At 40.1% G+C, this 13,024-nt stretch overlaps 1 non-coding gene across 1 annotated transcript; it reads left to right on the top strand.

The window, feature by feature from the left end:
- Positions 1-11,298: 11,298 nt before the first annotated feature.
- TRNAR-UCU lies at positions 11,299-11,371 on the top strand. Its single transcript has one exon. It is a non-coding gene; the product is annotated as a tRNA-Arg (tRNA).
- The last annotated feature ends 1,653 nt before the right edge of the window (positions 11,372-13,024 follow it).

Below are 13,024 nucleotides of genomic sequence, written 5' to 3' on the forward strand. Positions count from 1 at the left end.
TGACAGAAAATAGGTAGTGAGTACTAGGAAGTAGGGAGAAGGAGTTGACCATAAAGGGGAACTGGGGAATTTTTTGAAGTGATGGATCTATTCCATATCTTGATTATGGTGGTTGTTACACAACTGTATGCACTTGTCAAAACATGCAGAAATGCACACTAAAAAGAGAGAATTTTACTATATGCAAGTTATACCTTAATTAAAAATGAAAAAAAATAATCCTAGCACACACAGGCATACACAAACATACACACTTAGAAATGTATGAGAACAAAGGAACAAGAAGATTTTGGGGGGTGATGGACATGTTTGTTGTGGTGATAGTTTAATGGGCCATGTACATATGTCAAAACTCATCAAATTATATCCTTTATGCACAGTTTATTGTACATCAATCATACCTCAGCAAAGCTGTTTAAAAAAGGAGGAAGATATGTATGAGAAGAAAATATAAGTGACTATGTTTAAAACCTTGAAGTAGGGACAGCCTTCTTAAACAGACAAAAAAAGCAAAAGCCATAAAGGAAAAGAATGATATATATTTGACTACATCAAAATTTAAAGTTTCTATTCTAAAGACGTAAAAAATAAATACAAAAGAAGGGTAGATTGGGGGAAATGTTTGCAACATACATAGACAACAGATAACTAATATCCCCAAAATAAAGAACTCCTACAAATCAATAAGAAAAAACAACTCAATAGAAACATGAGCAAAAGATATAACAAGCAAATAATACAAGAGGAAATACAAATATTAATAAACATATGAAAGGAAGACATATAATTTGTCTAATAATCAGAACTATGAATCAAAACATCAGCTTTTGCCTTACAGATTTTTAAGTTTAAAAAGATTGATATCAATTGCTGGCAGGGGTATGGGGAAATAGGTGCTCTCATACACTGTTGTTGGAAATATTCAGCCTTTTGGTGAACAATTTTGTACCATCTATGAAAATGTAAAACGTGCATACCCTCCAACCCAGTAATTCTATTCTTCATTACCTACCCTAGAGAAATACTTGCATATGTCCACAAAAATATAAATTAGGAGTTTGTGATTAACATATACACAATACAATATATAAAATAAACAACAAGGACCTACTGTATAGCACAGGGAACTATACTCAGTATCTTGTAATAACCTATAACAGAAAAGAATCTGAAAAATTACATACATATATATGTATGTATATACATATGTATAATATATGTATTATACATATATATGTATATGTATTATACATATATATGTATGTATGTATAACTGAATCACTTTACTGTGCACTTGAAACTAACACATTACAAATTAACTATACTTCAATAAAAAAAGTTTTTTAAAGCCTTAAAAATGCAATATGCTTTGAGTCACCAGTAGCAGTTCTAGGAACTAATTCTAACAAAATAATCAGAGATGCAAAAAAAAAAAAGATCAACATACAGGGTGTTTATTACAGTATTGTTTACAATAACAAAAAATTCAAGTGTACATCAATAGGAGACCATGAGATAAATTTTAGACATGGATAGAAAAAAGATTGACATCTACATAATGACATGTTGTGTTGCTATTTCTTTTATTTTATTTGTATTTTCTTATTTTCTACAATAAAGATGTGTTATACTTCCATAAGAAAACAATATAAAAATTTTAGTAGTAAAATTTTTTTTAAAAGAGTTAATGGGAAAAAACCCAGAAAACTAGAAACTATCTCTCAGTGATTCTCAAACTGCATGTGGTAAAGGACCAGTAACACCTGTAACTTATGTAATATTGCACATCAACTACATTTCAATTTTAAAAATGAAAATAATTATTAAATGGTAAATGTTATGTTTATTGTACCACAATTAAAAAAAGGGAAGTGGGGCTTCCCTGGTGGCGCAGTGGTTGAGAGTCCGCCTGCCGATGCAGGGGACGCGGGTTCGTGCCCCGGTCCGGGAAGATCCCACATGCCGCGGAGCGGCTGGACCCGTGAGCCATGGCCGCTGAGCCTGCGCGTCCGGAGCCTGTGCTCCGCAACGGGAGAGGCCACAACAGTGAGAGGCCCGCGTACCGCAAAAAAAAAAAAAAGGGAAGTGGGAAATGCTATATGCATACTATAGAATACTATGCAGCATGTCTTGTATCAGAAACACTGATTTACCTCATTCCCTTAGGTATATTGCCAAGTGGAAAAGCAAGCTGTGGAACAGTGTGGAGTATATCACTTATACAGGAAAAAATAAACAAAAAATATATTTCTAGTTTTAAATACACAGAAGATGATCTGGAAGAACAAACACCAACCTGGTAACATTGGTTTCCTCTGGGACAGGGACCTGCATTGCAGGGGCTGGAAAGAACTATCTATAATGTTGACTTAATAAAAATATATTCATGTATTACTTGAAGAATCAAAATGCTTTTTATAAAAAATTAAAAGAATGGGTCAACTACAGAAAATATATAGTATGGTAAGGAAAAAAGGCACAGGTGCTGTGGGGATACAGAGAGACCTAAGTTCCCAGCCTGGGAAAACCAAGGAAGGCCTCCAAAAGGAAGTTGAAAGGAAAGCCTGAAATGAACCTTGAAAGATGAGTAGAAACTAGCCAAGAAAAGTGTGAATGGGAACAAAAAGATGGAGAAGGTATTATAAGCAGAGGGAATTGTATGTGTGAAGGCATGGAGGCATGAAAGAACATAGCTTTCTCTGGGAACTGGAAAGAGTTCATCAGGCTTGAAGCATAGAATCTATGTAGATGAATATAGGATTTGACTTTTACACTGAAAACAGTAGGGAATTTTTAAAGCTTACTGGAGTCACCTACCTGTTTTAGAAAGATCACTCTAGGTGCTGTGCAGAAAATAGATTGGACAGTAGTTGTAGACACAAAAAGGCCACTTTGAAAGCTACTTTAGCAATCCAGAAGAGAAATGATAAAAGGGATTGGGAGTTGATGAAAAGGGGCAGGCAAGGAGCAACAAAGTGTTATTTAATAATGGACATTTTAAGTTTGAGAAGGATTTCCAAGTGGACATGTTCAGTAGGAAGTTGGATTATACAGGTCTGGAACTTGAGAGAGAGGTCTGATTAGAACCACATTCAGGAATCAGGTTACTGAAACCATGAGAATTCAGTCCTTTCTGTATCATTAAACCTTACCCTCTCAACTGGGTCCTTTCCATCATCATTTATAAGTAGATGCAAGTCACTCACCTTTAAGAGGGGAAAAAATCCTTTCTCAACTCCATCGTGCCATTCTCTACTGTTTCATAAAAATATTTGAAAACTTTTTTATATATAATTTTTTAACTTTATTAATTTTAATGATTTTTTTTCTTTTTTGCGTGGGGGGCCACACCGCACAGCATTCAGGATCTTAGTTCCCTGACCAGGGATAGAACCCGTGCCCCCTGCAATGGAGGCACGGAGTCTTAACCACTGGACCACCGGGTAAGTCCCTGAAAACTCTTAAATGAGCTCTGTACTCAATGTTCTTCCCACTTCCCATCACTCCACGGAAATAGCTATTGCAAAGGTCACTAAATCTAACAGATGCCTTTCAGTCCTCGTCTTACTTTACTCTCTCAGCAGCATTTAATACAGTATTAAATGTAACCCCTTCCTTCCTTTCAATAATACTCTATTCCCTTGGTTTTCATGACACCTCACCCTCCTGGTTTTCCTCTTACATCTCTTCCCATTCCTCAGCTTCCTTTGTGAGCTTCTCCCTTCTACCTCGTACTGCCTCTATAATCCAACCAAAGGCAGATAGTATATGACTGGGAAATTATTATGGGAGGGTTACAAATTCTGTTGCGTATAATCCTGCAAGCCTAAAAGATGCTTCTCTACCCACTATGAATCAATATCAAATGAATAAGCATAGCCTTCTGCTGAAGTAACCCACTGTGGTAGGCTAAATAGCCAAAGATGTCCATGTCCTAATCCCCAAAACCTGTGAATATTTTACCTTACAGGGCAAGAGACTTTGCAGAAGAAAAAAACTTTGATGATGTGATTAAGTTAAAGATTTCAGTGATTTAAGTTAAAGTTAGGGAAATTATCCTGGTGGCCTCTACATAATCACAAGGGTCCCTATAAGTGAAAGAAGGAGGCAGGAGAGTCAGAGAAGGAGATGAAAAGACAGAAGTAGAAGTTGAAGTGGAGATTGCTGGCTTTGAAGATGGAATGGAACCATGAGCCAAGGAATGCGGATATCCTCTAGAAGCTGGAAAAGACAAGGAACGGATTTCCCGGAAAGCCTCCAAAAGGAACACAGCCCTGCCAACACGTTGATTTTAGCCCCGTAAGACCTATTTGGACTTCTGACATCTAGAGCTGTAAGACAATAAATCTGTGCTGTTTTAAGCCATTGAGTTTGTGGTAATTTGTAACAACAGCAATAGGAAACTAATATACCCACTTTAAAAGGAAAAAAAATAGAGGAACAAACTGAATCCTAAGGAAAAGATGGCTGACCCCAAGAAACCTCTTAGGACTTTCTATCATGACAAGAAAAAACTCAAGGAACCTCTTCTCCAGAGTAAGTCTAGAGAGACCACCTGGTGATTTTTCTTCTATCTTGCCTTAAGGGCTGTTTGTCTGGATAGGCTAGGTACTCTCCCACTCCCACCCTCCAAAAGATACCTGGAACTGGGCTGCTTCTTCCCTTCCCTTCATCCCAGATGAGGATTTCTCTAGGAAGATGTTAGCTCACCTATAGACTACCTCTTTCCCAGCATGAGGGTAGAGGCCAGGAAAGAGCCACTGCCATATAGGAAGTTCCCACTGATTGGCAGATGAGAGCTGGGTGTGGGGATGCTGGACTCTGAATAGGATCCTTCTTTACAGGAAATGACCCCCTCATCAGGTGTCCCATTGAATGCAGCCAACTACTAAGGTCAGAAAACATCATGGGGCCTCCCTGGTGGCGCAGTGGTTGAGAGTCCGCCTGCCAATGCAGGGGACACGGGTTCGTGCCCCGGTCTGGGAGGATCCCACGTGCCGCGGAGCGGCTGGGCCCGTGAGCCATGGCCGCTGGGCCTGCGCGTCCGGAGCCTGTGCTCCGCAGCGGGAGAGGCCACAACAGTGAGAGGCCCGCATACCGCAAAAAAAAAAAAAAAAAAAAAAAAAAAAAGAAAACATCATGGACAAGACTTCAATTGAGGAACCCTGGAGATTCACAATCCTAAATTCCCTTTATTCTTTGCTGTATTCTCTGCTGTATTCTCATCTATTTTCAAAGATGGTCCTTTGAAAATAAAGAACAAAAAAATATAAGTCACTCACACCATCCACAAAAATAAATCCTAGCTGTATCAAAGATGTAATCAAACACACAGAAACCGCTGTACAAGAAAACACAGAGGAATGTTTATGACCTTGGCATATGGAAGACCTTATTAAACAAAACACAAAAATCAAAAGCCAAAAAACAAAAGATAAATCTGACCTTGAAATTTAAAACTTCTACTCAGTAAAAGATACCATAGGGCTTCCCTGGTGGTGCAGTGGTTGAGAGTCCGCCTGCTGATGCAGGGGACACAGGTTCATGCCCCGGTCTGGGAAGATCCCACATGCCGCGGAGCGGCTGGGCCCGTGAGCCATGGCCGCTGAGCATGTGCATCCGGAGCCTGTGCTCCGCAACAGGAGAGGCCACAACAGTGAGAGGCCCGCATACCACAAAAAAAAAGAAAAAAAAAAAAGATACCATAAAGTTAAAAGGCAAGAGATTGAGAGAAAATATTTGCAATATATATAAAACAAAGGACTAATATTTTTCTTTATTTATCCTGGATAAGAAAAAGACAAACAATATAGAAAAACAGGTACAGGATATGAGCAGGCACATCACAGAAAAAACACAAATTGCCAATAAACATATGAGTGGATGTTCAACTTCCCTCTTAATCAGAGTACTACAAATAAGCAATGAGATTCTATTTTCTACCTATCATATTGGCAAAATTTAAAGTTTGATAATATTCAGTGTTGGGAAGAGTAAAAAGAATTGAGACCTCTTACACTCTGCTGGGGGGAGCATAGACTAGTACAGCCACGTTGAAGGGGCATTTGGTAATATCTACTAAGATTACAAATGCATATAGTTTACGATACCACTCCTAGGTATATGCCCTAGAGCAGATGTTCAGATGTTCTCAAAAGGTGGTCCACAGATACGTGGAAGCTCTCAAGATCCTTTCAGGCGGTCTATGAGATTCAAAACTATTTTCATAAAAGTATTAAGATGTATTTGCCTTTTTTACTGTGTTGACATTTGCACTGATGGTGCAAAAGCAAAGGTGGGAGAAATAGAAAAAGCAAAGGTAGGTAAAAGGCAGTAGCACCAAACTGTACTAGTAGTCACTGTATTTTTTCACCACTGCACACTTAAGAATGTCCTTGATGAAGCAGTAAAAATTATTAAATCTCTATTGCTGAATACATGGCTTTCTAATATTTTACCATGGCTATTCGGACTTGTGTTCTTGGCAGGCATTTTCTCACAATGGACAAAGTGAATCTGTCACTTCAAGAAAAACAACTGACAATATCCAGTGCTGATAAAATCTGAGCTTTCAAGCAAAAATTAGAACTTTGGAAAACTTGCACCTCCACCATAGGTTTGACAGCTTTCCAATACTTAAAGACTTCTGATGAGAGCAGTGGTGATATGAATGTGATTTTTTGACACTGTGTCAACATTGGAAAGACCTGCATAACTCAGTGAAACCAACATTTTCTAAATTGCCAGTGCAGGGCTTCCCTGGTGGCGCAGTGGTTAAGAATCCTCCTGCCAATGCAGTGGACAAGGGTTCGAGCCCTGGTCCGGGAAGATCCTACATGCCACAGAGCAAATAAGCCAGTGCGCCACAACTACTGAGCCTGCGCTCTAGAGCCCATGAGCCACAACTACTGAGCCCGCGTGCCTAGAACCCATGCTCTGCAACAAGAGAAGCCACCACAGTGAGAAGCCCACAAACCACAATGAAGAGTAGCCCCTGCTCGCAGCAACCAGAGAAAGCCCGCGCACAGCAGTGAAGACCCAACGCAGCCAAAGATAAATAAATAAATGAATTTATTTTAAAAAAAAGACTCTTCAGCAAAAATAAATAAATAAATTGCCAGTGCATGTTATAAAATCATGCACCCGATAAAAATCTATTAAAGTACAGGGTAGACTAATGGATTTTAATGCAACAAAATATGAAAAGTTGACTGATATGGTTTCAAAATCCACATTAAAGTAATCTTTAAAAATGTAATCTTTAAGAAACTACCACTTGTTGAGGATTGATGTAGTATTAAAGAATATCCACAATTATCTGAAAAGGCTATTAAAATACTGCTTGTTTTTCTAATTACATCTGTGATATACTTCAATGAAAACATCATAATAGATCAAATACAGAAGCAGATATGAGCATCCAGATGTTTCATATTAACCCTATTAAAGAGACTTGCAAAAAATGGAACACAATTTTACTGTTCTAATTTTTTTTGCTTTGGCAAAGTTATTTTTCATCTAAAAATATTTATGCTAACATGTAATGGGCTTATTGCTGTTATTTTTAATGAAAAATTTTAAATTCTCACTATTAATTTCTTTTTTGCGGTATGCGGGCCTCTCACTGTTGTGGCCTCTCCCATTGTGGAGCACAGGCTCCAAACACGCAGGCTCAGCGGCCATGGCTCACAGGCCTAGCCGCTCCGCGGCATGTGGGATCTTCCCGGACCAGGGCACGAACCCGTGTCCCCTGCATTGGCAGGCGGACTCTCAACCACTGCGCCACCAGGGAAGCCCACTATTAATTTCTAATACATTGAATAGTGATAGATATAAACCCACATAAATTCTCTTAGTAGTGTAAAGGGGTCCTGACATCAAAAAGTTTGAGAACAGGGCTTCCCTGGTGGCGCAGTGTTTGAGAGTCTGCCTGCCGATGCAGGGGACGCGGGTTCGTGCCCCGGTCTGGGAGGATCCCACGTGCCGCGAAGCGGCTGGGCCCATGAGCCATGGCCGCTGAGCCTGTGCGTGCGGAGCCTGGGCTCCGCAGCGGGGGTGGCCACAGAGGTGAGAGGCCCGCGTACCACAAAAAAAAAAAAAAAAAAAAGTTTGAGAACCACTTCCCGAGAGAAACTCTGACAAAAAAGTCATGTCAGGAATGTTCATAGCAGGACTCCTTGTAAAAGCAAAAAAATTGGAAAAATCTAGTAGCCTATCGATAAGGAATGGTTAAATAAACCATTTAGTAGCCATTCTATGGTGTATTATGCCACATTTAAAAAAATTTTTTTTTAATGTTTTTTATTTTTTTACTTTTATTTATTTTTTTGCTGTACGCGGGCCTCTCACTGTTGTGGCCTCTCCCATTGCGGAGCACAGGCTCCGGACGCGCAGGCCCAGCGGCCATGGCTCACGGGCCCAGCCGCTCCGCGGCATGTGGGATCCTCGCGGACCGGGGCACGAACCCGTGTCCCCTGCCTCAGCAGGCGGACTCCCAACCACTGCGCCACCAGGGAAGCCCTATGCCACATTTTTTTAAAGTGAAGTAAATCTTGATGTAGTGAAATTAAAATGTTTCCAAAACATTTAATGAAAAACTTTCAGGATATGAACAGTATGGTATACTTTTTGTAGAAATAAAGACACGACACATTTTCTTAAAGAAAAAAACCTGGAAGGCTACCAGGATACATACCAAACTGCTGACCTTTGGGAAGGGGAAGAGGACTAGGATTGTGGGTAATGGCCAGCGTGTACTTTAGCACTATCCTTGTATAATGTTTTGAGGGTTTTTTTCCCCCCAAGGAAAATGTACTAGTGTAATTAAAAATTATTGGGGAAAAGGAATAAAGCAACGAGGTCAGGTCCATTGACACTGAGAAAGAAAGGGCACTGGCTCTGAATCCAGGCTGAGAGGGCCAGTGTATTTGCTACAGGGCTTCTGGAGCTGATGAGTCTAGGAAGAAGCGACGAGGGGTGAATCAGGCGACGGAGGGAATGGATGGTTCAAACGGTGGTGACCGCCTGGATGGCGGAACTTTCTGAGTCAGGCACCTCCTGCTCCCTTCCTGGGATTAATTCAAAGGCCTTCACCGCCACACAGCCCAGCCTCTCCCGCTTCCGGCGTCACAAACCTCTTCCTGTTGCCAGCAAATTCTTGCCCCAGTCCGGGTCCCCGACCCCCACTCCCTGGGCCGCATCAGAGGAAGAGCTCCGGGCTGGCGGTGGTGGGAGCCCTGCAGGCTAAGTGCTATACATGGAGACTACAGCCAGAGTCGCGGCGGCACACCCGGAGACACTCTAAGACGCCGAAGCGTGACAGGGCCTGGGGTGATGGGGTGGGGGTGGGGATTAGAGGGTAGCTAGGTTGCGGGGTGCAGGCAATTACCAAACAAGCCGAAGGAGCTCCGAGGCAACCCCGCCGACTCTTCCAAGTGCCGAGAGGAAGGCTTTGCTTTCGAAAGCAGCGCCACAGGGTCCCCATTGGTCTTCCATTCCAGCCAACCAGCAGGTCTCCCTCTGGCCCACCCCCTCGATTAAGAAGCCAATCAGAGGAGAGTATGTGCTTCCCGTTGCGTAAGACCAACTAAAAGTTTGCTCATTTCTGACTGACGTGTGGGTAGCCAACCAGAAGAGCCAAGGCCTGGTAAGTCGGCTTCCTATTTCAGTCGCCGTCTCGATCTACGTCACTGTCCTTGTCCCGTCCCTACCTGTAATCTAAGGTTTGGATCTGGGAGAAATAACCGAAAAGGAGATCCAAGCTGGAGGAATCGTGGCCCAAGAGGCAAAGTGATATCTCCCCGAGTTTCCAAGAAGGTTGGCCCTGAGGTCAGATGAGCCTGTGGTTGAGCTGTCAGTGCTCCTCTGGGATTGGCCTCAACGAGTGCCAGCCTGAGAAAAGTATTGGTCATGAGAATGCCTCAGATATGTTGCTTTGCCACTGGGCTGGTTGTTTCATTTCCCCCAAATTTAGGTGGGAAGAAGGCTAGGAACATCCAGGGCCTTTAATTGAGATTATTGGTTTTTCTATAGCGAGAAGTGTAGGGATACTCAATTAGCAGTAATAAATACTGCTTCTAGAACAACTAAAATGAAATGTGTGGAGAAATTTTTGAAAACCTGATAGTGGTATCATTACAACTAAATATGCCAGAAAATGCAGATTAAAACTAAGAAATACCACTTCCACCAACTAGTTTGGATAATTATGAATTGTTTAATATTTTCCCACTTTTGGCAAAAAAACTATAGGGAAACAGGAATTTCTCCACTTTTGGGAAGAAACAGAAATTCTCATTTGCTGTAAGTGGGAATCTAAACGGCACTTTTTTTTTTTTTTTTTTTTTTTTGCGGTACGCGGGCCTCTCACTATTGTGGCCTCTTCCGTTGCGGAGCACAGGCTCGGGACGCGCAGGCCATGGCTCACGGGCCCAGCCGCTCCGCGGCATGTGGGATCTTCCCGGAGCGGGGCACGAACCCGTGTCCCCTGCATCGGCAGGCGGACCCTCAACCACTGCGCCACCAGGGAAGCCCTAAACGGCACTTTTCAAGAAAGTAGCTTAGTAGTACCTATCAAAATCTAAAATGCACACATCCTTTGACCCAGGAATTCCTTCTCTCAAAATCTATCCTACAGAAACACTTAAAACACACGAGCAAGGTTATATGCAGCGTTACTTGTAATAGTGGCTGATGATACAACTACACTATGAAATGTTATTTAAAAAATGAGGTAAATTTCCATGTACTAATGTGAGAGGAAGTCCACACTATATTACAAAGTGATAAAGTTGCAAAATACTACATAAAATATCCCATTTTGTTTTCAAAAAACTATATTCGATGATTGTATGTGTGTATGAATATACGTATATATTCATATACATATATTTGTGCATAGAAAAAAGTCTAGGAAGACACATACCAAATTAAGTTATTCTTGAGGAATGGGAATAGGATTAGGGAATAAGGAGAAATCTCACTTTCTACATATTTATATTTTGTTTCAATTTTGTCAATTAGCATTAATTACTTTTGAACTTTATCACAATAAAACATTTTAACAAAATAGGCACTTTTATAATCAGATCAAGTTATAATTTATAATACTGTAATTTTTTGTAATCAGATAAGTTATAATTTTGTAATCAGATCGTTATAATTTATATATTTTAAATCAGATCAAGTTATAATTTATATATTTTATAATCAGATCGTTATAATTTATATATTTTAAATAAGAATAATTACATATAGTTATGAGGTGACTATTTCATTTAAAAATTTCGGCTAGGGACTTCCCTGGTGGTCCAGTGGTTAAGACTCTGCCCTTCTACTGCAGGGGGCGCAGGTTCGATCCCTGGTTGGGGAACTAAGATCCTGCATGCTGTGTGGCCAAAAAATATTTTTTTTAATTAAAAAAAAAATAATAAATAAAAATTTCAGCTAGAAGACCTATGATAAAATTAGGGCAGCTGTAAATCAAATCACCACGGAGATTCAATGGGGGTACTCATGATTTGACACAACAGGATATAGGCAAACAAAATCTAATCAGGATAAGTGAAGAGTCTTTCATTTCTGGGAGAGAAAACTAACTGCACTACAGCAAATTCCATCACACAGGGAAATTGTGCTTTCACCTTTTTGGTGGCATCACCTCCAGGGTTTCTCAACTCCTTGGCAAGGGTTAGAAATCATAAGCATTAGAGATTTAAGGTACCTCAGATATCATTTAGTCAAATCCCCTCACTTTAAAGCTGAGAAAACAGGCCCAGAGTGGTGAAGCAATCTGCCTAAGGTGCTATAGCCAGCTAATAGCATAGCCAGCTCCAGAACCCAGGTTTCTATTCCAGGCCTATTACTCTTTCTACTACTTTTCAGATTTTCCTGAGTCTTTATTCTGATGACGTATTAGGGAATATTTTTTAAGTCTTATGAATATCAGACATCCCTATATTTAAATTTTAGAAAATGCATAACAAAATAAAAAAGTATATCCCTCTACTAGCACAGATGATCAAAAGTTGACTGTATCTAGATGAAAGAAATTATTGGCATAACAATTTTCTTGAAAAGTAATGCATAAATTTCTGTGAATCTAACTATTTTACTGTTCACTTAAGAACTACTGTTTTATCCAATTTCTGATTGTTCTTCAATTGGCAGTGCCTCTTAATCCTTTACCTTCAGTTTCTCTACATTAAGTAGTTGTTGATCTATATACAAACACTTAAAACCACCATAGGAAGCACCTATTTAAAGAAACCCTGTCATGATTTAAAGAATCCTTTATTCTGTATAATGTGAATAATTACCCCCATTTTGTCTGTTTTGTAAGGAATGACTTTCCTGTTCTCAATAGCAGAGACAGACAGATAGATAGACAGGTAGACAGACAGACAGGAGGGAGAGAGAAAATAAAAGTAAAATAGGGAACAATTTTTTTTGTACAAGGCAAAAAAACAGATAAGAAGAATGAGGGGTGGTGGGTGGTCGGGAAGGGAGTGGCAGAGAACCACAAGCTAAATTAGTCACAAAGTGTTTACATTTTAAAAGTAAACTTGAACACTGCGAAGTATAAATGGACTAACAACCACCTAAACTTCAGGGTATAATTAAAGTGGTGTCCAGTTTTAGACTCTATGACTTAGGGACATATGAGGACCTTGGAGAGATTTAAGAATAATAAAGATAAAAGGGTTAAAAATGAGTGAAGTGAGGAAAACTTAGAACTGTTATTGTGTCTAAGAAGAGAAGACCAGAGATGACTCAACAGTCCTCAAGGATGGGAAGTGAGCAGCTGGTCTGCATTTCCAAAGCAAAAAAGTAATTTTACTTAAATTATTACAGCATGTATTTGAAGATGGAAGTGTCTTAAATAGGACACCTCATCCAACAAAAACTCCAGAGAAGCCTGAATGCTGTCCACCTCTCCCACCCTTTACTAGCTCAACTCATCTCAAAGAATGGTTCAGAGGGTGGATAAGGCACCTGTGGAATGTGAGGATTTAGACTTCTTTTG

The sequence above is a fragment of the Phocoena sinus genome, chromosome X, assembly GCF_008692025.1.
Source record: "Phocoena sinus isolate mPhoSin1 chromosome X, mPhoSin1.pri, whole genome shotgun sequence".
Lineage (NCBI taxonomy): Eukaryota > Metazoa > Chordata > Mammalia > Artiodactyla > Phocoenidae > Phocoena > Phocoena sinus.